This window comes from Myxine glutinosa, chromosome 7 (genome assembly GCF_964187855.1).
Source record: "Myxine glutinosa chromosome 7, kmMyxGlut1.1, whole genome shotgun sequence".
In the NCBI taxonomy this organism is placed as follows: domain Eukaryota; kingdom Metazoa; phylum Chordata; class Myxini; order Myxiniformes; family Myxinidae; genus Myxine; species Myxine glutinosa.
In genome coordinates, this window is record NC_136267.1 from 104,651,451 (window position 1) to 104,678,183 (window position 26,733).

The 26,733-nt window shown below is 43.8% G+C and overlaps 1 protein-coding gene across 1 annotated transcript in view; it reads right to left on the minus strand.

Annotated features, from left to right (window-relative positions):
* The window catches only part of FMNL2 (formin like 2), a 236,656-nt gene that overhangs the window by 124,027 nt on the left and 85,896 nt on the right, over positions 1-26,733 (minus strand). The gene's annotated exons all lie outside the window — the stretch shown is intronic.

A 26,733-nucleotide genomic window follows, 5' to 3' on the forward strand; every position in this document is an offset into this window, starting at 1 on the left:
CATCCTTCCGAGGTCGGCTAATTGAGTACCAGTTCACTGGTAATTCCCTGCTTGTCGTAAAAGGCGACAAAAAGGGTTGGCGGCAGGAAGGGCATCCGGCCGTAAAACATTGCTTCAAAAAGGGGACCGAAAAACAACAACAACCATGGTCCCCGAAAAAGGCCAACACCCGCTTGCGGGGAAAAAATGGCCTCTAAAGGTGGTTTTTAAATTTATTTATCCACAGGTTCTGAATCGTTCCCAATCGCTAATTACCTCAGGACGGGCTCACCTGTGATTCGCACTCGGGACTTCGATTTATACACCTTGCAGACAGATCAGCAGAAGCACGAGAAAATAAGTTGTTGATAAAGAACCTTTCGAGTCGCTAAATATCAGTAATTTATTATATTTTCAGGTTCACGATCAATGATCGATGTGTATATATATGTTGCTCGGCTTGGCTCCGCCCCGCCGGAAAGCATGCGCTGTGTCGCGCTGTTGACGTTCGCGAGACGAGGCTGAGGGCGGCTTGAGGAGAACTCGAGAATAAACAAGAGATATCTATTTTTTTAAATATTTTCGTTCAATTAACGACATCTGCCAAACCACGTGCCCTATCGCAAATTCCAAAAGGACATTTTAGGAGATTGACATGGTGAACAGATCTGTGAAGTTTCCCCTTGATTGGATCAAAAATGAGGGAGGAGCTCGGTTTTAAAGGTTCATGCTTAAAAACGTCATAACTCTGAAACCATGTGACACCTGATGTCATGCTCGCTGACTTTTTTTGTTCGTCATGGGTATGTGATTCTGCTGCAAAGTTTGGCCTCGATCTGTTCAGCCGTTGCAGAGAAAAAGGGGTTTTCGTGTTTTCACGAAAAACAATATGGTGGCCGAACCACGTTTCCTGTGACGTCATAATTACCATTAAAATATTATACAGACCGAGTCCCTCCTACGGTGAAAATTTGATCTCAATCGGTCCAATTATTGCAGAGAAAATCTTTTCTAAAGGAAATTAAAACTTAAAATGGCACTGAGTTAAGGATCATCAGAATTCCCAAAGTTCAAAGTGCCATAACTTTGTCAAAAATGATCGAAACGCCATGAAGTTCGAACTTGACCTGTAACTTATCATGAGGAAACCATGTGCCAAGTTTGAAATCAGCGTTAAGCGTTTAGAAAAAAAAAGTCCGGAAAACTGTTCTTTGCTTGACGGACTGACGGACTGACAGACTGACGGACGGAGGGATGGCGTGCAAACCTATAGTCCCCTCCGGTGTACACCGGTAGGGGACTAACTAGAGGTTCCAGGGAACCTGATCTAAACTGGTCTATATCAATATGGTTAGAATATGCATAATAGAACCACAAACTATATAGCTTATATGTGCTAAAAATATATGACAAAAAATGATTTTCAATATGGCCGCCCTGCCGCGCCCATTTTTGGGCGTGCAACGCCCAAATGCAATCCCAAACTAGTTTATGTCTTAAAGATGCTGCATAACAAGTTTCATCAAATGACATCAATATTTGTGACTTTTAGAGCGTAGACGTCGAATTGTTTACAGACGACAGACAGACAGATGGACGACGGACGACGGACACTGGGTGTCGACAAAAACTCAGCTGGACATAGTCCAGTTGAGTTAAAAACCGATGACTCGGCCAACACTCAGTCAAACGTTGATAGCAAAACCTTTATGTCTCAAGGTAAAATAATACATTTCGACAAAAAGGGGATTCATTATTCTTGTGTAAATTGTTTTTATGACATTCCAAAAAACTGATTTTAAAGATTCAATTCAGTCAGTTCAATTTGTAGAGTCCCATCGGAATGACCAAAGTAACGTTTGACTTTGGATAATGCTTGAGTCACACAGTACAAAGATCAACAATCATATATGCTTCAACTTCATCAATGAAAAACAAATTTGTTTGAAGTTTGATTGGAGATTGTGCAAATGGATCAGGTTATATTTAGTATCGATGAATTGGCCCCTTTCTGATTCAATGCCACCTTGTTTTATTGCCGCCATTAATATTCCAGCAATTCCATATCTTCCGCCCACATCCAGATATTCGTTCATCCACTCAAAGGTCTGTAATGTATGATTTAATTACAATGATATACCACAGAAAACAAATAGTTATAAGAAAATAAGGTAATAAAAGTACACCTGCAATGTGCTAAATATATTATATTTTATATCAATAAATTAATTAAATTGGTCAGCTTCCAATATTTAAATTCAGTTGGTTTTGGAAAAGTAACTAAAATTGCCAAACTTTTACACTCTTGTTAGTGCAGAATTTTTTGGATACGGTGTAGTTTAGTCTCAAGATCCGCAGAAGTGATTCGTATTTTGGACAAATGCACCACTTGTTACATAATAGTTATTGAAAGGAAAATAATTGGTGTGTACTGAGAGCTTTGACCACAGTGAAGTCAAGATGCGAGCTGCATGATTACAAAGAGGGCAATTTGGTCACAAAGTAGTAAAGGAAGTTCAGCTTTAAAAAGTGTGTTTGTGTTTGTGTGCTCTTATGTGTTTTTGTGTGTGTGTGTATGTGTGTGTATTTGTGTGTGTGTGTGTGTGTGTGTGTGTGTGTGTGTGTGTGTGTATGTGTATGTGTATGTGTATGTGTGGGTTTGTGTGTGTGTTTGTCTGTGTTTGTGTGTGTGTGTGTGTGTTTGTGTGTGTGTTTGTTTGTGTGTGTGTTTGTTTGTGTGTGTGTTTGTTTGTGTGTGTGTTTGTTTGTGTGTGTGTTTGTTTGTTTGTGTGTATTTGTATGTGTGGGTTTCTGTGTGTGTTTGTGTGTTTTTGTGTGTGTGTGTGTGTGTGTGTGTGTGTGTTTGTTTGTGTGTGTGTGTGTGTTTGTTTGTGTGTGTGTTTGTTTGTGTGTTTGTTTGTGTGTTTGTTTGTGTGTATGTGTATGTGTGGGTTTGTGTGTGTTTGTGTGTGTGTGTGTGTGTGTGTGTGTGTGTGTGTGTTTGTTTGTGTGTGTGTTTGTTTGTGTGTGTTTGTTTGTGCGTATGTGTATGTGTGGGTTTGTGTGTGTGTTTGTTTGTGTGTTTGTTTGTGTGTATGTGTATGTGTATGTGTGGGTTTGTGTGTGTGTTTGTTTGTGTGTGTTTGTGTGCATACACTTGACAAAGATGGCGTTTGGTTTCACCATGTTGAAAAGAAACTAACATCTGGAGCAATATATCTGCACAATACCAGATGAAGACCACTCAGCAATCATTTACGACCGCAACCTGAGCGTTGCCTTCTTGGCTGTTGTACTCGTTGGTGTTGCCTTCATTTTTTAATATTGATTTTATTACATGCATGCCATGTGTCACACAAGTGCCAGTAAAACAGCAAAAACTGAAATATTTGAGTACCTACTTGGTATAGTCAACATACTAGAACAAAAATATTCCTGTGAAGAAGGAATTACCAAAGAAGACGAAGAAATCCATTTTATCTATCCATTTATTTTTCATACATAATAGGAAATACGTACTGTATGTAATTTTCTATATTATTTTTAGGAAATAAGTATATCATTCCCTTTTTACGTAATGAAACTAGAGCAAAGTCGATGGCGCACCATCACAGATCCCCACGTTTTCCACTTGAAGCAAAGTTGAACTAGAACGCCACTCAGTAGCGCGCATACTCCCGCCGTGGGTCAAGTTGGAATAGTACGATTTCACAAAAGTTTGAGGGAGCAGTTCAGTGACAACACAATACAAGACAACACAAGACAGACACTGCACATATATAGGCCTATATTTAGAATATATAGAAGATAATGTTTTTTTAAAAAGGCAATTTCACTTACATTTTCAGATTCAGCGTTCAATTCTATATGAGTGAGTGTATTTTGAGGCATGTGACCTCAAATAAAATTGTAAGCCAGAAAGAACGTTCGTTTCATTCCTTAGGGATACAACATGTAAAACGGGCCCAACCGTCAAAACAAAACTCGCTCATTTTAAGTCATACAAGCTAATGCGACCACTCATTCTTCTGGGAAGAATCCCGTGCACATGCTTGTCACACTTATAACTCACCTAAGTCGTTATAAGTTCATCAAATACTGACACCGCGATTGACATTGGCTGAGGTAAATGTTGATATCTCTTCTGAGGTAAAAAAAACAAAAACAAAAACTGTTTTAAAGCATTATACGTATCAAGCGATACATTTAATGAAACGGGGAGACCTAATACACACTTTGGTGGTTTTAAAATGACAGAGTCTGTCTTTATCAGAAAAAAAAAATGAACATTGAAGACGACGCTGCTAAACAATACACCGCTCTAATGAATAACCACGAGTTTAAACTACATTTACAACAAATATGAAAACTATTTTCATATCACAATGTTAAATATAGAATATATAGAAGATAATGTCCAAAAAAAATGAGCCCTATCTTCCAATGGTAAAAAAATCCTTCAAAAAATTCCTGGATCCGGAATAATATCCTGAGCTTCACCAAAAACGAATCAATTCTTCCTTATCCCAAGGGCAATCATCCCACAAACTTTCATCCAAATCCGTTCAGAACTTTTCCAGATATCTTGTACACACACACACACACACGATCGAATGCATTACTCCCTGGGGGGGAGTAAAAATGGCAAAACGTTCCATTCCACCAAGAATGACCCAAGATCACATTTTGAGTTAAAAAATAATATTTCCCTCATTTTGACCCCCGTGACCTTAACACCCCACCCCCTGGGGCATGCACCAGAGGTCAAATGCAAAACATCTTTATAGATTTTAGGCGTCTCCAAATGTTGATTGCACAAAGTTTCATTTTAAAATGTGCCCTTAATTGCATTTTTTGGTATTTAGCCTATTTATTGACCCTGCCCAAGAAGGTGGGGCCAAAATAATACTGCTCTCACACATTCTTGCCCTGTGGTGATCATAACTACCAAGGTGGTACCAACATGAGGAAGTTTGGTGAATTTCGGCACAAATATTTCGAAGGATATAGCGTGATGGGCAGACACAGACAAACAGGGCCGATTACAATAACCACCTCCCTCTCCCCCGTTTTTTTTCATAAAGCGTAGGTGTAACTAGAAGGGAACTCAGTAGAGTGCATCACATACCTCCACCAGGCTCAACAGTTTACGCTTTTAATCCCACTGACAGGCCTGATCTGGATCCAGACTTGAACCAATATCGAGTAGGCTTGTTCTTGTCACCTAACCAACTCATCCACCTAGTTTTGTCATAAGTCATCCAAAACCCTTTGAAATATCATGATATATGTCGTTTTTGGCCCTATCTCTCAATGGTGAAGAATCACATAAAAAATTCTCGGTTCTGGATCTGGACTCGGATCTTCACAAAAATTGAATCAGTTCTTTGCTGTCACATAATTAACCTGCCCACCAAGTTTCATCTGAATACATCCACAACTTTTTGAGATATCGTCCCTCGCCATGACGTGTTTTCGTGTTTATTCATAGATGTTCATTCATAGATGATGCTCAATAAATTTCATCTTGATCGGATGTTTTGTACTTGTCGAATTATGATGTCATAATGGAGGAACCCATGACATCATCATTAATATACGTTATTCCTCATGGAGAGTTTTTTTTACAATGAGCCATGCCTCAATTTTTTCTATTCAGCACTTTCAGAGATATAGAGGTGCAAAGTTTTTCGATTTTAAAAATTCTACAGGAGGAGTTGCATTTTACATGTTGCACATGTGGTAATAAAAACCTTGTGATCTCCAGTAAAAAGAGATTTAACAAAGCAAAAACAAGTCCTTGTAGTATTTTAAACTAGCAAGTAAATATGGGCAGAAAAGGTATTCATTGAAGAGGTGTCGTAAATGGTTTGGAAAAAAATTAAAAGCTTCAATTTAATCATATCTTCATTTATAACAGGCAGGGGATACCCGGCGCTTCTTGGCTGGGTGAGCTTTTCTCAGCGGTGGTTTCGGGACCTGTTGGACATTTGAAAACCTATGGAGTTATTGGCCTCATGGCGGTTACCTTTTGCCTGTGGGCCGGCAGCGGCACTGCCTGATCCTACATCCCGATATACACTTTACAGCGGTCTGTGGTGGCCTCAAAATGGACTTCAAGGCCATCGTGTGGTCGCTTAAAAATACTACCCAGATTTTGAAGTATGTACCTTCACCCAAAATTTTGAACTTCTCGGTGCTATGGTTTGGCCATGGAAGAATTAACGTACAAACGCACAAACAAACGTACAAAACACTTAATAATATGTATTGTATACATTATAGATTAATTCATCAGTAAGGGAGTGTTAAGGCTTGTTTAACATGACATGCGTACACAACATGCAATGCATAAAGCACACCTTGAATGGCAAATGGTGAAATAAAAAGTTTTCTCCATTATATTTCATAAGATTAGCTATTACAACGTGCACGCACACTTCTTAAATGCATCTTAATTACAAAATAACTGGGAGGTAGTGTATAGGCCATGTTTTCCTCACCATGCATGTCTGGCATTCCCTGTCTGATTCAAATTAAAACAAAAAATAAAAATATGAGATGAACTCATCTCCTCGTAAAAACATTTCAAACTTAATATGTAGGATCACAAGCACATTCACAAAGTATTAATGTTATTAACTTGTACTGGTAATGTGTTACAATTCAGTCAACGTAGCAAATCGTAAACCAAAGTCACAAATTTAAAATATTTATTTTTTAACCAAACGCCTCAGTGGCTCCAAGAGGCTTCTCTCATTACACAAACCATTATAGCGAACTTATGAAAAAACAAAGAGTGGAATATCTGGGATTAATGAATGGATAAAAAAATTAAATAAATAAATAAAATGTAAGAACCAAATAAATAAAAACTAAAAAAAAAAATTAAATAAAGATATTAATTCTTTTTCGAGTAATAATGGGCTATTGAAAAACGCAATGTATGAATGACACCCAAATAAACGGTATTTTGAGCAAACTCAATGCAGAAAATGATAAACACATTCCTTATATTGCCATGGCGTGCTCCTAAAAATCGAAAAATGCTATAAACCGATTCCACTAGCTGCATATTTATTAACATTCATAGCAAACAGGAAACTGGAGAATACATTCACTGACCTTTCAAACACCTGCCAAAGCCATTGTGCCAGAAAGGTTATTTTCCTATCAGCCGTTTGGCATCTTGAGTCCAAAGTGAAATGAATATACCAACCACTGAACGAGTCTAATGATATAAGTATTTATGAGTTCAAAAGAACCCGAATCCTTAGCACAAAATCAAGAAACCCATGACAACGTCATGTACAAAACCCACATTATACCTGTGCGAGCAGGGCAGATGCAAAATAGCAAAGGAGATTTCATCTCCTTGAAGGAAAACAAAACAAACCGACTGGGCCTAGTGTCGGCCAAAAATAAAATGATTGACACTTCCAAGCTCAAAGAGATGGGGATTTGAAGATAACATACTAGGGGGAAAAACTAACTTGCGCCCCCCCGCCCCCCCGCCCCCCCTCACCCCCACTCCCGACAACTCCTGCCCCTTCCCAAATACACATTTCCATCCCCTGGCCTACCCTTTTCTTTAGCATTGCCGTCTTTTTATTGACCCATAAATAGACAACAGCTGTGATATCTGCATGGCATAAACACGAAATATATCAGTATTTCATTGTATTAGTTTGAATTACAATTTTGTGGGCAGAGTAAAGTAATTTAAATGTTTGAGAAAGGATAGTAGATATAAATATTTCAGACATAAAATGGGGGTAGTTGTTGAAGGAGGGAAGAGATAGGGGTGTTGTGTTTGGGGGAAGGAAGCGTCAAAGGGAAGGAGAAAATCAAGTTGTTTTAATACCGGAGGTATGATATTCATTCTAAGACAACTTTTAAAAGTAGACGACCTAAAAAGTAGACTACCTATAATGGTATCAATATAAACTTTCACTTTGCAAAATTCAAGAGGATCAAGAACTAATTACAGTATTTCTAAAAACACCTTAGATATAAACATGTCTTCATTGTGCTTGGAGATCACTTTTCATAAGTATTTTGCAAATGCCCATCGTGTACCATACTCGTAAGAGGGTAAAGTGAAGTGTAGGTAGTTGGTGGCATCTTTAATACTTTTTCTCTTTTATTCAAAATGTTTTGTGACATTTTCAAAGAGCATAATTTCACATCAGAAATTAATATTATAGGGGCGGCAATTGTGGTGAAGAGGGGTGGAGGTGTGGGGGTCTTCACAAATGAAAACGTGTGGGCCGATTGTTGGGTAGGGTAGGGGAGGGGGGAATGCATACCTATATTTAAACTGTAAATTCCAAAAAATTAGCACCGAAAATCCCATATCACATCTATTTATAACAAAGAACACACATCTCTGTTGTTTTGCAAAGTTAAGACAAAGCAACATTTTGGACAAGGTAAAAGCTTAAATGGTATTTTTCCAGCACACACACACACGCACACAGAAGATTTACCTACAAAGTGAAGTTCACAAGGTTCCAAACTCAGCAATTCAAAAGTTAAAAAGTTTAAGATCCACTCTTGTAAAACCAGTGGGTGATGCAACTCGTTTGCAATGAATCTCCAATACAAAGTTTCGTTACTGAGGGTCTGCAGACTACCTATATCGTGGTTCTTAAGCACATTACAGAGGATGTGCAAAGAAAATTGGGGGAAAAAGTGAAACAAAATCATTCTTTAAATTTTGCATCAAACTAAAGATGAAAGACCACATCTATTTTGTTTTGAATTACCTTCTTTAGAAATGCATTTGTGGTGACCAGTCAAATGTAAAACTTCATCATATCGGCTGTACCACTCAGGTGACGGAAATGCTCAGTCTTCCAAATCTAGTTAAAACTGTCTCAGGAACATGCTCGTTATCAGTCTCTGTCATCGAGGAAGGAGTCACGATGGGAACAGCTCGTGAAAATGAGGAAAGTTTGAAATGTCTTTTCTGAAAATGCTTGAGAGTCCCAATCCCTCCGTCCCCTCTCAGGCAACTCCCTGGAGCAACTGAGATTTTCATCAGCAAAAGTGGAGAACGACAACCTTGACTCATCCTCAGTAACTTTTCCAGATGGCATCAATGCACTGTTCATGTGTGCATATCAACTAGGTGTTCCTATTTCACGATTATTCTGTCGATCCTTTTTGGAGAGTCACCTGAGCTGAGGTCATTCATATCCATAATAAGGGTGACAAGATGGACCACTAAACCTTTCCAGAATTATCAAGGAAATGGAATCAATATTCCCAGTAGATCTCAAGGCCTACATCTCCTTAAATAAATTCATATTGGATCATCATTTTGGATTCAACCCTGGCCAATCGATCTTAGATATGATCATTTTGCAAACTCAGCAATGGATGGGCACTTTGAACCTCATGCTAGGGGTCAAAGGAGTCAAAATGGATGTCTCGCAAGAATTTGACATTGGATGGTACCCATCCCTGATCGGTAAACATTCTGCCAAGATCATCCGGGTTTCCTCTTGTTGAATGAATGATGGATTTTCGTAATATGTGGAAGCAATGTGTAGCCATAGATAGTGTTTTATAATCCCATCCTTTCCTTCAAGTTTGGTGTTCCTCAAGGCAGTTTTTGGGGCAAATCCTGTTTCCTGTTTACTTTAATGACCTTGTGGCTTCTTTGGAAAACCCTGTACACTCAACCCTCGGCTATCGCGAACTCAGCTATCGCGTTTATCTGCTATCGCGGCTACCTAAAAAACTGCACAAACACGACTATCACGCCCCAAATACGCGCTATAGCGCACCGAAAATGGTGGGGAAAAAAAAAAATTCAAACAGTCCGGGTGCGACGTCATCACCGAGCGTGGGGTGATTCACGTGCTGATTGGTTGTGACGTCAGGACGTCAGGGGCACTGTGATTGTCCGCCCGGCGCCATTCAAGTGCGCGTCGCCTCAGAGTGAATACTGTATGTATGTACTGTAATAGCAGTGTCTAAACCTTTTTTTTGTGATATAACAATGGCCGATATACCCCGACCCCGACCCCCCACCATTGCCCAGCGTAATGCAGCGGCACCTGCAAGGGAAATCAAGAAGAGGAAGAACTTAACTTACGCTCAGAAATGCGAAATTGTGCAGTTGATCGACAATGTCAATGGTGAAACAAAGCGAAGTGTTGGAAAGAAATTTGGGATAAATGAGTCAACAGTGCGAGGTATTTACCAAAACCGTGACCATATCAAGGCCCATATGAATCTTGCCTCATCAGATGCAGGTGCCCAAGCTTTGCGAAGCCGTAATCAATTGCTCCTCAAGACAGAACAATTACTCGGACGATATCTGGAGAGGCAAGCAAAGCGAAACTTGGCGATTGATACTCGTGAAATTATGGACACTGCCAAGGACATTGATGCTGCTGTGGCTCGTAAGATGGGTGTGCAACAACCTCCAGTCTTTCTTGCATCCAAAGGGTGGGTAGATAAGTTCATGTCCCGTCAAAGTGAAAAGTGTGAAGATATCTGGCGAGGCGGCAAGTGGGGACAAGTCTGCAGCCCGTGAGTACCCTGAATCTCTAAAAAATATTATTGATGAAGGCCAGTACACTCCCGATCAAATTTTTAATATGGACGAAACCAATTTCTATTGGAAAGCAATGCCTCGGCGAACATTTATCACTACCAAGTCAGCCAAAGTTCGTGGAAGGAAGGCCATAAAGGAGCGTTTCACCCTGCTGTTCGCTATGAATGCGTCAGGAACGTGCCGCCTTAAACCCACAGTTGTGCATCGAGCTAAACGACCCAGGGCCTACAAAGGATGCAACATGAACAAATTAAATGTGCACTGGTTGACATCAAAGAAGGGGTATATGTCGGCCAAACTTTCCCAGGACTGGCTCAAGGAGGCATTCATTCCCGAGGTTGAGGATTTTTGCAAGTCCCAAAACATAAGGTTGAACATTCTCCTGCTTCTCGACAATGCCCCTGGACATTCGCCACTGCTAAGGGCCGAGCATCCTAATGTGAAGGTCGAGTTTTTGCCACCAAACACGACTTCCTTGATCCAGCCCCTCGATCAGGAGGTCATATCAGTTGTGAAGGCGTCATATTCCACACGGCAATTTAGGAAGATGCGGCAGGCAACTAAAGACACCGCCGTTATCCAGCAATTGCTCGACAGTGAGGATGAGGATGACATGGTTCAATGGGATACTGAGGCAGAACAAAAAGTGATTCGGTATTGGAAAAACTACAATGTGAAACAGGTTATCGACTTAATGGTAGACTGCTGGAACAATGTTACCCCAGCCACTATCAATCATGCCTGGCGTAACATTTTGGAAGGTCTCCCTGAGGACCGCCAGGTGGCTGTGCCAGGTACGCCAGAGACTGTTGAGGCAGAAGTAGAGGCAGCGGCGGAAGAGGCACGCCAAATCCCTGGAGCTGGTTTTGCTGAGACGACTGGTGAGGACATCCGAGAAATGATACAGCCTGCTGCAGTTAATGTCGACGAAATAATTGAGGAAGATGATGTGGAACAAGAAGAGGACAGTTCAGGAGAGGATGAGGAAGGTGTAAATGTGAGGCGTGAGGGATTATCCATGGCCGACATCAAGAAGATGATAGACTTGGGTTGCCAGCTTCGCCACCTCCTTGAACAAGATTTAACAATCAACAGCGAAGCAAGGTGCTCCTTTATTAATAAGGCACTGGCAGGTTACGAGGAGCAGTATCACGCCCACATCAACTCCCTCCGCCAATGCCAGATCACCGAATTCTTACAGCGTCGCAACGAGGCACAGCCCTCTGTCTTTGACGAGCCCTCTGACGTTGAGGGCTTCTCTGGTGCTCCAGCTGACGCAATCCTGGATGAGTTAGAGGCACGTAGGGGTGGTCAATAAGACTCCACCCAAGCCTCGGAACCTACCCAACCATCTAAGCCCCTCATCGTCCCCAAAAAGTAAATAAAATGGTTAAAGAAAGTACGTTTTTTAGCATTTTATTTTTATTTACATATTGTGATTCTTGTTTTAATGTTTCTTTATATGTTAATGTTTCTTTATATAGTAGAAACACTTGGTAAAAAAAGTGGCAAAAATAGGTTAAATATGTGGTCAACTTGGGGGTCTTGGCACCAATTAGAATTATTACCATACGTTCTTCAGTTCGGCTATCGCGATTTCGGCTAACGCGCACCGATGGCGGCACCAATTAGGCGCGATAGCCGAGGGTTGAGTGTATATGACTTTACGAATGACTTTACGAATGACTTTACGAATGAATTTACGGATGACTTTATGAATGACTCCACTGTGCTGAAAGTTTCTCAAACCAATGACAAGCAGGCTGTAGCTGTATAATTGTCCACTGAATATGAATATATGAAAACACAAAGCTGGTCACTCACCTGGAATGTGTCATTCAATATTTCCAAAACAACAGATTTACTCTGTCTCTTCATAAAGACTGGACAACTAACCCACCTGTTTACTTCTGCAGTCAATTTCTGGCATAGGTGCAGCTAGTCTTTCACAAGCAATCGCCCATGACCTTTCCTGGGCTGATAACTTACCTAAAGTTGGCCTCCTTTTGGGATCCACTGCAAGATGGTCTTTCATTAGCCGCTCTGAGCTCCAAACAGTGCAAAAAACCTTCATCCACAGTACCACAAAGTACGGATGTCCGATGTGGAGTGGTGCTGCGAGATCTCACATTGTGCCCCGAGAAGTATTGGAATCCAAGGACGTGAGGCCAATTGGAGTTATTACACTGGAGGCTGAGGTGTAAAGCCTGCTATTCTCACACAGCAGACAGTTTGGTGGCCTTTCAGTTTTCTCGCACCCCATTTTCTTTTTACCTCGCCCACTTGCCCTCTGAGCTCTTTGTCCCTCATGTCCCTGACCAAGCTGCAGTCATATAGCTAGCAACCAATAACCTGTTATCCTCCCCAAGTCATCTCTTGATATGCCTCTTTCTGATCTATTTTTTTTTTATTCTCAATGACTTTTCTTTCCCATCCATCCATAATATGATAATAATAATAATAATAATCTATCTATAATTCCAGTAATCTCTGTCTGTACGTTTGTACGTTTGTCTGTCTGTGACCGCTGTTTCTCGACAACCACGGGTCCGATATACTTTTAACTTGCCAGGTATATTGCTGGGGACCCGAGGATGTGCCTTTTCAAGGTTTCATATTAATCGGACAATTACTTACCGAGCTATGTCCAAAAAACGATTCAACCAATCAGAGAGCAGCGAACGATCGCGTGTGCCGAACGTGGCGGGCACACTCTGCCTCGGATGGCACATTTGAGAGCGTATTCATTTATTTCACGTTTGCAAACTATGTTGGCGTTAAACTATGTTTTACAACTAATAAAAACGAATTTGCGATTCATTCGCTTTCCTGCGCGTTTGTGCACGCGATGGCGATTTCTTTACCAAACTCCGGAAGCCGTTCGCTTTGGACCAAACCATTGCATGTAAATAGAGGGGGGGGGGGGATTGTCACCACTCGCAAGCCGTTCGCTTTGGACCAAACCATTTCATGTAAATAGAGGGGGGGGGGATATAATTTTAGATATAGATATAGTACGGGCATGCCCTAGTAATAATAATAATAATAATAATAATAAATATCCACAGTGGCACTACCAATAAAATACAGTGGCACAATAAATGCAATAATAAAATGTAAATGAAATGGTACTGCGGATTGTTGTCAAGGTAGATATGGCTTTTCAATGCAATTTGTCACGTGATGAAATGGAATACGAGTTATTGTTGGTCTGACCACAAAGCAGTTTTACAAGAAAATACAAAAGCACAGAGAATAATTTTCATACAAAATAAGTGATTTTGCATAAACTGTCTTAGTTTAATGCTCTAATCATTGGTGATAGAAGATTTAAAGGTGATGAAAAATTACCTAAAGTCCCAAACTTAACCTGAATGAGATCGAGAAACGGCAGATGACATCAAGAAGGGCTGTTGTTTTTTTTCCAAATCCAAATGGCTGTATATCATAGTTCAGGGAAATAAAAGTGATCTTAAGGTTAAGATTGACAGCTGGATACGATTATTCCCGCTTCCACAACCAGAAACCAATTGCCAAATGAGTACAAGTGCTGGATTCATGATTCAATTCGACGAGTGGAACTGCAGTAGGCTTCAAACAACACAACGAAGTAACCTTTTGCCAATTCGTGCCTTAAAGAAAAGAGCCTCCAGCAATGTTTTTCTTTTAATTTTGAACTATTTTAATCAGATTTGGGCCCACTTGTATTCTCTGCCTCGAGGAACAAATAGGAGAAAAGGCTGAGTGTGACACTGCATGTTATTTTCCCATAATTTTTTATTTTTATTTTAAATAATGCATGCATTAACGCCAATTTCCTTATGCAGTCATCTCAATGCTATTCCAAGCATTTACATTTTTGTTGCATCAAGTCTTATCATGCACAACAATTTATTGCAAAAAAAAAAAATCTTTATCCGCCATTGTATTACTTGAGTAACAATCGCAGTCTTGCCACACAATACATTAAAAAATATAAACAATCGTCTGACAGCAAAGAGACGACAGAGGAAGACTGTAGAAACAAACAGATCTCACAGCACTTGAAACAGTCAGCCTGCAATATATTACCACCAATGACGCTGCCCCCACTAAGAACTTTACTCAGTTCTGAGAAACTCTGGTGTTTTTAAGAATTAAGTACCTCTGGTGGACGGCTGGTGTTTCTAAGAACCAATAACTTCGTTCAATCAACAACTTCTGATGTTTGTGGTGAAAAACTGTGAACCTAAGAGTTGAAATATTTTTTTAAATTTATATGTTTCATGGCTGTGAGAGCAAGGATAAAGTTTCATTGCACCGGAAAATGGAATGAAATGAATGAATGAATGATCGTTTTAAGGCCATTTTCCCCGCTAGAGCGGGGGTTAGCCTTGCGGGCCCCATGACAATCATGGTTCCCTGTTTGAGGCAATGTTTTTATGGCCAGATGCCCTTCCTGACGCCAACCCTGAGTCGCCTCTTACGATGCGCAGGGATACGGTGTACCTATTCTAAGCCGGGGTACACACCGGGATCATTCATCCCAGCAAGCTGGTACTCAATTTGCCGACCTCGGAAAGATGACAGGCTGAGTCAACCCCCCTGGTGTTAATTCAGCGATCGACCGGGATTCGAACCCAGGATCCTAGGATCTCAAGCCGGCACCCTAACCGCTAAGCCAACAACCGGAAAATGGAAAAAACCGAAAATCCAAAAATGACTGTTGAAGGAAAATGACATGAATTCCCACCCTTCTCTCCTACCCTCACCCTAAAAAAAACAAACCATGAACAGATAAGTGGTGAAATATGATGAAAAGTGTGATCAGGACTTCAAATCAAAAGTGCTGCAGGAATCACCCTTCATGGATACATTGACCTTAAAAACAACAACTTTAAAGATACATTGTCTGCTGCATGGCAAATCATTACTCCAACCTTCATCTGTATTGCAATCAATTCGGAATGTTTTCACCTGTGCAAGGTAAAAAAGAAAAGGTTAAATCTGCAGTAAATATAATATATATATATATATATACATACATATATATATATATATATATATATATATTGTTGCGGATATGGGATTTGCATCCATCCATATCCGCTTGTAAATATTCCCTATTCCCCTATTTCCTCAAAACTTCCCAACTCTCCCCAATCCCCCATTCCCTAGTCCCATTTTCTGTAAACAACACTCTGTAGACCCGACCTCCCTCTATTTCCCCCATTAAATGTCGCATCCAGGTCCACCGCATCTCATGTCGACAACGATAGGACATCTTGCTAGTTATTCTTAGTCTATGTCAGTTAAGGATTCGTTTCCATTAATTCTGACCCTTCGTTGCACCAGAATGTGATTGTATGGCACCGTTAGGAAGTTTAGGACCTCCCAATACCTCCCCGCAGCTCTTCCTCACAGTTCTCTTCAACAACAACAACAACAACAACAACAACAACGAGCGCAGGGAGTGCGCGTCCTCACTCCGGCTTGGTAGGAGTGGTGGGAGGACACCAGGCCTTCCCAACGAGCCGCCATCGGACATGTGCTCGACGGGGTTACCAAACAGGGACTCCCTGTCGGCTCCTCATCAAGGGCGGAGCCCGGTAACCCCCGCACCCAATGGAAGCGGCGGACCGGCCCCAGTTGGGGCGGAACCAACCAGCCGAGGGCGTGTCACTCCCCGCTGAGCATGCGCAGTGAGAGAGAGGTGACATCAGAGATGCGCGCCGAGCTTGGAGCAAGCAAGACCACCTCCGAGCGCTGTGAGACCTCCCTGCATCTTGGAACCGTGCTTTATCCTGTCCCCGAGCCAAGGTGCACCTTGTGCCATCGACCTACCTGTCCATCCCTGCCATCAATCCCTGTGTAAGTCTACCTTGTCCGTTTGTCCGTGGTCTGTCTGGGCTTTGATAAGACTGTATTTAAGTGCCCATCTCTTCTGTGTCTTTACCTCACTCTGCCTTGTAATCTACCCCTTTTCTCCACCACTGTAATTATACCCTCCTCCGGAGGTCTTGAGAACTGTACCCCCCTTGCGTCGTTTCCTCTTTCCCAGTCGTCGTGTCCTTTCTATCATTGATTTGGCATAGCGCGATTTGGCCAACGTCTGGGTGAATCGGGTGAGTCGGGAAGAAACGGGGAACAACTGTTCAGCCGCGGTTACCTCCGCTCGGTAAATAACATCCAATCCGCGGTCCGTAACAATATATATATATATATATATATATATATATATATATATATATATATATATATATATATATATATATAAATATATATATATATATATATATACATATACATATATATATATATATATACATATACATATATATATATATACATATACATATATATATATACATATACATATATATATACATATATATATATATATATATATATATATATATATACATATACATATATATATACATATATACATATATATATACATATACATATATATATACATATATACATATATATATACATATATACATATATATATACATATACATATATATATACATATACATATATATATACATATATACATATACATATATATATACATATATACATATACATATATACATATATATATATATATATATATATATATATATATATATATATATATATATATATATATATATATATATATACATATCTATATACATATATATATATACATATCTATATACATATATATATATACATATCTATATACATATATATATATATACATATCTATATACATATATATATATACATATCTATATACATATATATATATACATATCTATATACATATATATATATACATATCTATATACATATATATATATACATATCTATATACATATATATATATACATATCTATATACATATATATATATACATATCTATATACATATATATATATATATATATATATATATATATATATATATATACATATCTATATACATATATATTGTTGCGAATATGGAATTTGGCCTCCATATCCGCTTGTAAATATTCCCCTATTCCCCCAATACTCCCCAACTATCCCCAATCCCCCATTCCCTAGTCCCATTGTCTGTAAACAACACTCTGTAGAACCGACCTTCCCCTCTTTCCCCCATTAAATGTCGTGCCCAGGTCCACCGCATCTCACGTAGACAACTTTCGGACATCTTGCTAGTTATTCTTAGTCTATGTCAGTTAAGGACTCGTTTCCATTAATTCTGACTCTTCGTTGCACCAGAATGTGATTATATGGCACCAGTAGTGAGTTTAGGACCTTCCCATACCTCCTCCCATCTTCTTCCCCAAACAACAACAACAACAACTACAACTACAACTACAAACAACAACTACAACAACGGCGCTGCGCGGGGGAGTGTGCGTCCTCACACCGGCTCGGTTAGCCGCCATTGACGATGCGCTCCGACGGGGTTACCACGAAGGGGCTCCTTGTCAGCCCCTCGTCAAGGGCGGAGCCGGTAACCCCCCCGCACGCACCCAATGAGAAGCAACGTGCCGATTCCATCTGGGGCGGAGCTAACGAGCCGAGGGCGTGTCACTCCCCGCCGGATATACGCGGCCACTTACCGGATGTGACGTCAGATGCGCCCCCAGCTTGAGACGACAAGACGCCACCTCGAGCGCTGTGAAACCTCCCGCATCTCTGGACCGGACCGGGTCGATTCTGCCCTGAGCCCAGGTGCACCTGGAGCCATCGCTACCCGCCTTTCCTTGCCATCAATCCCCGTGTGAGTCAGCCTTGTCCCGTTTATCTGTCGTCTGTTGGGGTTAATATAAGTGTGTCTAAGTGCCTGTCTTTCTATGATGTCCCTCTTGTAGTTGTAATCTAACCTTCCGCCTTAATATAATCTCCTCCGGAGGTCTTGAGAACCGTATCCCTGGTGTCGTGTCATTTTAATCCCAGCCGTGTGTCTTTTCCTTCATTGACCTAGCGTAGCGCGACTAGTCAACGTTCGAGTAGAATCGGGTAAACTGTGCAGACGTGGTCATACCAAACCGCTCGGTAAACTAACATCCACCACCGCGTCTGTAACAATTGGTGTCGAGGAGTGGAATTCGAACCCGGGACTAAATTTATTAGGCCCAAATTTGTAGTAGAATCGATTCGGAGCGCGTTTCCCGCGCGAAATTATAACGGCGAAATTTGATTTTGTTATACGGAAATAAAAACCCGAATTTTGAAAGTCGCGCTATGGCAGACCAAGACAGCTGGGGTCCGGTAGTGGAGAGTGAGGCAGGGTCGGTCCAGGACCAAATTGAGGGACGCGAGGAGAGCGAAGCAGTGAGGGTAGCAGGTTCGCAAAGTAGCGCCGTCACGCACGAAGTAGCGGGCGCGCAAAATGGCGCCTCGCAGATGGCCACGGCGTCCACGCCCGCGACCGTGGCAGCGCCCCTGGTGGATTTGAACCTTTTTTTTATACAAATAAAGGCCCTTATGGCCCAGAATAGTGAGCGATTGGAGGGCCAAATGGGGGTAATGGGGAACCGGATGGATGCTCAGAGTGAGCAATTGGGGGTAATGGGAAACCAAATGGGGGTAATGAGGGACGAAGCGAGGGGTACTGGTGAGGGATTAGACAATAATTTTAAGGGATTAGACGAGAAATTTGGGAAATTAGACAATAGATTAGGGGAAATACAGGAGGGGTTAATGGGGGTAGAAAACAGAATGGCCGCTCAAGAGAATCAAATGGAAGGGATGCAAAAAGGGTTAGAGGGGTTAGAAAACACCATGGAAGGCAAATTGAGGGACATGAGGGACCAAGCGGAAAGGGAAGTTAAACAAATGGGGCAGCAGATAGAGGGGGTCAGAATGGGGGTAGAAACCAAACTGGATGCTCACAGGGAGGAAATGGAGCAGATGAGGGTGGCATCTGGGCAGGAGATGCAAGTGATGGGAGAGGCGATCAGAAGAGGAGTGAGTGAGGAGGTCGGAGGAGTGCGCGAGGAGGTGAGGCACTGTAAGGAGCACATGGAGAAGGAGGTGAGAGAGGGGACTGTAAAGTTACAAGGGGGCATAGAGGACCTGACGCAGGAGGTGGAACAACTGACAGAGGGACAAAAAGGACTAACGGAGCAGGTTCAAAGGAACACTGCGGTATTGGGAGGTTTAAAAGCGACACAAAATGACTTAAAAAATGACTTGGTAGCGATGAAGAGGGAATGTCAGATGGTACGTGAGGGACTGACAACGAGGTTGGACGAGGTGATAGAGGTAATGGAGACGAAGGACCGGCAGGTGAGGACGCACATGGAAACGGTCAAGGTAGCCTTGGAGGACGAGCTTGAGGAGACGTACCGGGGAATAAAGGAGGTGAAGCAGAAATTAGAAGAAGTGGAAGAAGGGGTGAGCGAAATTAAGAAGCGACGGAGAGGGGATAACAAAGAGATAAAAGAGGAGATAAAAGAATTGGTCCAAAGTCTGTGTTTGGATCGTGATGATGTGCTCATTAACCGGATGAGGGATTCGCAGGTGATGGAGGAGAAGCGAAGAGAAAGAGGACCCGGTGTAAGTGGTGACCAATATGGTCGTGCGTATGATGCGCCAGGTGATTTAAGAAGCTTGGGGGTCGAGATGGACCCGGGTGTTCGTGAGAGGCCGTTGGTGAAGTGTGCGACAGGTTTGGTGTGCGAAAGAGGAGGTGTGCGAGAAAGTCCGACTCTGGGGTGTGTGAGGAAAAAGTGCGTGCCAAGGAGTGAGGGTGCTGGCGAGAGTGAGTCGGTCGTAGCGCGTGTGCGAGGGAGCACATGGAAGCGCGGTGTGGTGAGTGTTACAGAGGGTGTAACGGGAGAGTGTGCGCGAGAAAGGTGTGTGACGGACAGGTGCATGGGGAAAGAGTGCGCTGTCAAGAGTAAGGGTGAGTGCGTTGTCAAGAGTGGTGGTGAGAGTAGTGAGAGTGACAAGGAGAGTGAGTTGGTTGTGACAGGTGAGCGAGGATGTACACCTGGGATGGAAGGATGCACACCTGGAATGGTAGAGCGTGAGTGGGAATGCACGCTGGAGTTGGTGGTGAGGCACGTGGTTGGGTGTGCGAATGAGAGCACACCTGTGATTGTCACAGAGGAGGTGACAGAGGAGGGGGTGCGAAGAGGTGTGTTGGTGAGGTGTGCTACCAACGAATGTGTGCCAAAGTGTTCGGTGGTCAGGTGTGTGACCAAGGCTGTGAGTGGAATGAGGGTACCTGGGTGTGTAAGGAAAGGTACGAGGAGCATGGGCACGGCTGGATGTGTGAGCAAGGAACGGGCTGCGGGGTGTAAGCGTCCAGGTGAAGCATCGACGTTAGACGGGGTAGAGTTTAGAACGACTTATAGCCGAATCGGGCCCTCGGTGCGTGCTGGGCCTCGCTTTGAACGGCCGCGTCCGTGCTCCACTAGGCGGAGCGGGCAGCCCGATAGAAAGGGTCGTCATGGCGACCACTTTTTGTTGAGGCAGTCCGGCAGGTCGAGATCGAGCCATTGGATGGCTCCACGCCGGGGTGGTGCGTGGGATCTCGGCCCGGGTAAGCCCCCGTCCCTGCACCGAGTGCCGGACGTATCCAGCCGCTGGCACCAAACAACCCGCATTCATGGCTTGGCTTTACGAAGCCGGGCTTTGGACAGGGATTGGCGCACCGAGAGGCAGTAGTGAGTAGACTGTGTGATGAGGATAGTGTTTTGGCCCCAGAATTAGAGAAAAACAAAATTTGATGATTGGCAAGGGATTGGCAGTAGTGATTGGCAGATGATGAGTAGGATTGGCCAAATTTTTAATTTGTTGAAATTTGATGTGCAAAATTGGTAGTGAGCGATGGGCCCGGTGGGTAAGGGGGGCATCCCTGCCACCCTTCCCATAAGGGGGGCAAAGGAGCAATAGCTTATGGGGTGTATGACAGTGAAAACTAGCCCGGGTGGGTTAGGTTATATGATAGGGCCCAAGAAGATGACATTAGGTGACGTTAAGGTTAGTTAGTGACTGATACCTGTAGGGGGGACGCAGGTAGATTAGTGTGGATGATAATGACGTGGGAGCGCAATAGTTTAAAGGGACGACTGGGAAGCGCAAGTTTCAGAAGGGAGTAGTTAGCTGAGATGATGCCGTGTGTGTGAGAATTGAACAGGTGTGATTGCACAGGTGTGCAACTGGACAGGTGTGTGGAGCAGTGTGTGAGTAATGAGTGTGTGGATCAGCGCGAATGCGCTTGGGGAGAGAAGGGTGCAGGCAGCACCAAGAATGAGAGCACAGGTGTGCAGGTACAGGTGTGTGGAGAGAGTTGGAGTAAGTGGTACGGAGTGGTGTGCATGGTGCGAAGGTGTGGATGGGGGAAGAGTGGACCCCTTTCACGAGTACCCGGGGCGGGTAGTGTAAGTGTTAGGTAGAGGATACAGGTAAATTGTGGTTGGATATTGGCATCTGTGGTGCGGGTGACAGAATGGTATTGTGGATGGGTGCATTAGTGTTGTGGAAATGGCTGGGCGTGTAGCCTGTTAGTGTGTGTAGTTGGTTGGGCACTTCCACCACTGTGAGGATGTCGGCCAGGTGAGGCCGCAGGTGGGCTCTGGGAGCCGGTAGTTGTGAGTGGGTGCCTGAGGATCCCGGGTGTGGATCGGGTAGCCCAGTGCCAGAGAGGGCACCGAGTGGGGAGAGCGCCAGAGGGCCTTCCCCAGGTAGTTAGGTTGGAGTAAGGAGCAGGTAAGCTCGGAGGCAACTGCAGTGGTGGAGGTGTGCAGGTGGGTAGACCCGCTGGGAGAGGTACATGCCACAGCCCAGAAATTGTGCGAGGGCACCGGGAGATGAATCGGGGGAGTGAGACCCCAAATTGAAAAGCACCACAGTTTGGCCGATGGGAATTGGTTTTTAGAACCCATAGTGTAAGAGGGCCAATGGTTTGGCCGGAGAAAGACCCCGGGTAGTGTAAAGTTGTTAAAGTCATTTAGGGAAATAGTTAGGATTGATGAACCTGTCGCACCATACGCAGCCACTTACCTGTGGTGATGATGATGACTCCACACCTGTGTTTTCTTTGTTGTGTTGCAGGAAGTAAGGACTGCTGTTGGATTTGTGAGACGCATCACGACGTGGATGAGACATTGGGGTGATTCCATCTCTCCCTCCCTAGGAGGGACTGATGATGAATTGGTAATGGCAAATTTTGATGTGCAGTTGGAGATGGCAAATTTTGATGAGAGTTGAAAATGGCAAATTTGATTGGTCGGAACGGGAGGAACGGGGAAGGAACGTATATGGGAGGAAGGTATATGGGAGGAACGGGGAAGACAGTAGGGATGTTTGTTGATTTGTAAAGTAGATGTTTATGGGTAGTGTTGTGTTTTGTGGATACAGTAAGGGGTAAGGGAGGGGCCATGTAGGTTACCCGGTGGGCGGGGGGGCGTACGATAGGAAAGTACCTGTCTCACCTGGTTCCCATGTGCCCCCAGTGTGCATCACCTTGTATTGCGTGCACTTTTGCGCCCTTACCACCTTACTCACTTGTCTTCTTCTTTTGTCTCCCACCTCCGAGGATCTGGTTTTGGGGCAGAGAGAGAGGAGAGAGAGGTGCTGGCTTCGCAGTTGTGGGCCTGCACTTTCGCTGCTTGCTGCTTGGATCGATACACCATATGGACCGCAATGTTTGTGGCCACCCACAATGGACCGCAGTTCTTTTGCGACCAAGCACCACCCGTGGATGGACCTATGGGTCAACGTGGCACCTATGCCATACAGGTGAACCACTAATAGTTGGCCCCCTGACGGCCACAATAAAGAAATGGACGCGGTTGGCGCCTTTCTTTATTTTTTGAAAGAAGTAAGAAGGCCAAGTGCACCACACGAAGGCAAGACCAGCGGCAGAACATCGGCCGGCTGCGACACCACACAATGATTTATAGACATTTTATTGGTGCACCGGATGGTGCTGACTGTACATGAGGGGGTGGTGCTTTTCGTGCTGGAAAAGGGTGCTCTGCACGTTATTAAAGGCCGTAGGCCACAGAGCACTCGTGGGTTGGTGTATCGATGCTGGCATGCGTGCTCTCTCTATGCATAACATCTGCATGTGTCCCTCCAAAAACAGGTCCTGGATCGTAGTGTAAATATCAGCGTAGTCTTGTAAATAATGCTCCCTACCGGCTGTATGTTTAGTTTGCGAATTCTTTCCGGATTCGGTTATCCTGTGGGTGTGTTTCTGAGAGGAGAAGGGTGCAACGTCGCAGGGGGACATATTTACTCATTTGTGAATATCTGTAAAACTGTCGCACTCAGGGTAGAGTTAATAGTAGAGGGAACTACATCTGAGTGCCACACTAAAATAGGTAAAAATTTATCGGGTCGGGACGCCCCGAGGGTAGAGAAGGGTGCAATGTTGCGAATATGGAATTTGGCCTCCATATCCGCTTGTAAATATTCCCCTATTTCCCCAATACTCCCCAACTATCCCCAATCCCCCATTCCCTAGTCCCATTGTCTGTAAACAACACTCTGTAGAACCGACCTTCCCCTCTTTCCCCCATTAAATGTCGTGCCCAGGTCCACCGCATCTCACGTAGACAACTTTCGGACATCTTGCTAGTTATTCTTAGTCTATGTCAGTTAAGGACTCGTTTCCATTAATTCTGACTCTTCGTTGCACCAGAATGTGATTATATGGCACCAGTAGTGAGTTTAGGACCTTCCCATACCTCCTCCCATCTTCTTCCCCAAACAACAACAACAACTACAACTACAAACAACAACTACAACAACGGCGCTGCGCGGGGGAGTGTGCGTCCTCACACCGGCTCGGTTAGCCGCCATTGACGATGCGCTCCGACGGGGTTACCACGAAGGGGCTCCTTGTCAGCCCCTCGTCAAGGGCGGAGCCGGTAACCCCCCCGCACGCACCCAATGAGAAGCAACGTGCCGATTCCATCTGGGGCGGAGCTAACGAGCCGAGGGCGTGTCACTCCCCGCCGGATATACGCGGCCACTTACCGGATGTGACGTCAGATGCGCCCCCAGCTTGAGACGACAAGACGCCACCTCGAGCGCTGTGAAACCTCCCGCATCTCTGGACCGGACCGGGTCGATTCTGCCCTGAGCCCAGGTGCACCTGGAGCCATCACTACCCGCCTTTCCTTGCCATCAATCCCCGTGTGAGTCAGCCTTGTCCCGTTTATCTGTCGTCTGTTGGGGTTAATATAAGTGTGTCTAAGTGCCTGTCTTTCTATGATGTCCCTCTTGTAGTTGTAATCTAACCTTCCGCCTTAATATAATCTCCTCCGGAGGTCTTGAGAACCGTATCCCTGGTGTCGTGTCATTTTAATCCCAGCCGTGTGTCTTTTCCTTCATTGACCTAGCGTAGCGCGACTAGTCAACGTTCGAGCAGAATCGGGTAAACTGTGCAGACGTGGTCATACCAAACCGCTCGGTAAACTAACATCCACCACCGCGTCTGTAACAATATAAATGAATATTATATATATACAACAACACAACAACATGCATTTTAAGGCCATTTTCCCTGCTAGAGCGGGGGTTAGCCATATATATTGTTGCGGATCCAGGGGTCGGCGCTCCCCTTACCAAGGGGGGGTTAATCCCCTTGTCTTTTACATGGCCGATCCTCCGTTCCTGGAAATTACACGCTCCTTTGCGGGGTGAGATTGGCCAGGGTGATTGGTCAATGGGTTCCCAGATAGTTTGCCAATCCCTCCGCAAAGCAGGGATATAATTCCCTGCTCGGACCCGGACAAGATGGAGTTTGCCGAGCGGTTAGCAGTCCGAAATCCGAACCGTTAGCAAACACTAACCCGATCCTGAGCGTTGGCCAAATCGTGCCACGTATATTCAATTGGGGACAGGACGAAAGCGATCAGATGAGAAGAATTCAGATGGGTGAAGGAAGAACAAATATGATTTATTATACAGGAATGATTAAAGAGGGAACGAAAGGGCAAGAATATACAGAAGAAGGAAATAAAAGGACATAGCGCAAGCTTAGACACTCTTAATTAACACGCCCAGGACAGAACAAACACACTTACATGAAAAGGTGGTGGTGGTGGGAAGGAAGAGAAGGGTCCAGGCAGCTGGTAGGCATCGAGGTCCGGCTCCGACCTCGCGCTCCGGTTATCCTGTGGGTTCCACGCTCCGGGTTCGAGGTGAAACCCGGCAAACAGCTCCGCATGTCGTTGAACGCGACCGGACAATTATATCGCGGGGGGGAGACTGGGATGCTGCGTATGTAATAGATTGACTCCTTCACCTTCAAACCAGTTGCGCGCCTCCAACAGTTCGTGAAAACGGCAAGCAAGGACTCCTTCACCACTCTGTCGCACGACTCGTCTCTCATCTGCTGAAGTCGTTCTCCCGGGCACATCTCTCCAACTAGTCCCACGCGGCCGCTTATATTGGCCACTTCGCGTATTAAGCCGCTTGCCTTTTGGATACGCCCATCGGTGAGCTTGCCTGGCCCTGATTGGTCGTGAGGGCTCACCGGTCCACCCCTTGATGGTGCGTTGGTGGGCCACGCCTCATTCCTGGCGCTCCTCCCCCTTCTTCTCCAACTCGGCCGAGTGGCTTATGGCGGCTGGCAGCGAACAACCAAAAGGCAGCGAACGCTGAGGCGGCTGCGGCTGGCAGAGGCACGTAATACAATTTGGAGAGGGTAAAGCCGCAAAATGAATAGGATGGGAATTTGAGAAGGGGCCGAGGTTATTTGATTAATGCAATGCAGAGTCAAACTATTGGGAACAGATCCTTACCTGAAACACATACTAATGAAATAACTAAAGAAGATCCAATGGTGTTCTACGTGTTGCAATATGACCTAACTAGGGTGCGACCTTTGACCTTTACACAAAAATGGGAATATTTACAGGGGATTATTTATAAGGGATTATTACAAATATTTACAAAGTGGAGGGTCCTAAAAAGCGCAACTATATATATATATATATATATATATATATATATATATATATATATATATATATATATATATATATATATATATATATATATATATATTGTTACGGTTTTGCGCGACCCTCCTTCCCTTACCAAAGGGAGATTACGCCCCTTGTTCTTTTTGGTCGACGCAACCACGAGATTTGAGTCGCCACTCCCGGGCAGACGCAGGACAGGGTTTCGGGACAATTCTCGCACGTAGCTAAATACCTACGCCGCCGCGGAAGCGGGGATCAAGTCTCG